Here is a 1,806-nt window from a genome sequence, read left to right on the forward strand (position 1 = left end):
CGATTGTGGATGTAATTGGGTCACGTATGTATGTGGTACGACTTGCAGATGGTCGCAAGTGGTGTAGGCACATAGACCAGTTGAGGCAGCAGTGGGCAACTGACCGTCCCAACGCGCTGCTAGCTGAGTCCCCAGACCCCGAGGACCTTCCCCGACCTCCACCGGAGGTGAGTGCTGATGGGCCTGAGGGCATCAGTGCTGTTCCAGAGGCAGGGCAGACCTCTACTCTCGAACCAGTAATTATGGACGGAAGTGTTCCTGACTCTGCGGTCCCAGAGTCGAACGAAGTGCCACTGACGGGAATGTGCCCTGAGCCGATTCCACTCAGGAGGTCTCAGAGAAATCGCCGTGCACCTACCTACGTAAGTGATTACGAGTGTTCGTGACTGTATTTGCTTAGGGGGGAGGGATTTGTAATGTATTCAGTAGCTGCCCTGAATGCATTAAGATGAAGTGAAATCATCTCATAGGGAAGCTATGCTAAGCTTTGTCTTGGCCAGGGATTCGCGCCAAGACTCATGCGACCAATCACATTCAAACAGACGGGAAGCGGGAACGCTTGTGATTGGACCTTATGCGCTCAACCTGATAGGTTGATATCTGTATAGGAGGTGTGGCTACATTAGCCCGGAATGTTTAAATACCGAGCAGCTGCAATGGAGAAGCTGTTCGGGCTATCGAATGTTGTACCATGTTGGAGAAGTGATCATCGAGCTGAATAAACCTGAGTTTTTGCTGAAATCACTCTCTGACTATTTGTTAAGCACCAGACTTAACAGTTGTACTTTACCTTGGTAAGTTTACTTTGGCAAGGAGCAGGGGCCCCGAGAGAGAAGGACAAAATTCAAGCAGTCCTTGTTATCCTGGGGGCAAGCCATGCAGTTAAACATAATATCCGGGTTTTGTGCTGGGTGGGAGAAGGCTCAAAGAGAATCACTGTCAGGGACCCACAGTGGCTCTCAGCAGCACTTTCAAGGAAGAAGTATGCCTTGCCAAAATACTGCTAGATAATCCATGTAAATGTAAATACAGTTAGAATATTTAATCCTGACTTCCGGGTTTGGCCCTCGCCATGGCAGTCGCTTTCTCCCAGATCTCCGGGAGACGATCGCCAGAACCCGTGGCAAGGAGGGGGTGCGATTGTCCGCATCCCCCACGGAGTCCTTGTAATGGGCTCCAATCCAAGCCATGGGGCGCTAGAAGGCTTCCCCTCCAGCAACCCTGCCAGTGAGGGGGGGCATTCATTCCCCGATGGTCCTGCTACGGAGTTTCCTGATGGAACTAGAAGCACACACCGGATCAAGCGCTGGGTGATCAAGCGATTTGGTACTTAAAGCGAATTGAAAACCGTGTTGCAATTGAACTGCGAGTTAAGTTAAAGTGAGAACATCGAAAAAAAGCCAAAAGCCGCCCCGCGGGAAGCAAGGGGGGGAGGGGACTCTCCTCCGAGAAGATAAACATAAGCGAACTTTACTGTTTAAGCAGGGGGGTGGGCTTGTGAAGCGAAAAAGACCGAAATAAAGGACTTTTAAGAACTTACCAAGTGCATTGCAGAACTTTAGAGACTGTGATAACTTTTGTTGAAAAGTAAACAATTCTTCAAAAATGGCGCCTCCAACGAGGAAAGAGGAGAAAGAAAAGATAGCGAAAGCTAAGGCTGCCGGAAGTGCTAGTCCAGCGAGTGTTGTGCCCAGACAGGACACAACTTCATACCTGCAAAGGATATTAAATGAAGCATTGCGCCCTCTGCTGGAAAAGGTGATAGCAATGAATTGAAAACTAGACACACAGCAAGCCCAAATTAAG

General features: G+C 49.4%; 1 protein-coding gene across 1 annotated transcript in view; it reads right to left on the bottom strand.

The window, feature by feature from the left end:
- Positions 1–1,557, bottom strand: part of AMDHD1 (amidohydrolase domain containing 1) — a 21,222-nt gene extending 19,665 nt beyond the window's left edge. The window contains exon 1 of the mRNA XM_015416284.1: positions 1,541–1,557. The gene's annotated coding sequence lies outside the window, so the exon portion shown is untranslated. The remainder of the gene's footprint in view (positions 1–1,540) is intronic.
- Between the last annotated feature and the right edge of the window lie 249 nt (positions 1,558–1,806).

The sequence above is a fragment of the Gekko japonicus genome, unplaced genomic scaffold (genome assembly GCF_001447785.1).
Source record: "Gekko japonicus isolate JY-2015 unplaced genomic scaffold, Gekko_japonicus_V1.1 scaffold648, whole genome shotgun sequence".
Taxonomy (NCBI): Eukaryota; Metazoa; Chordata; class Lepidosauria; order Squamata; family Gekkonidae; genus Gekko; species Gekko japonicus.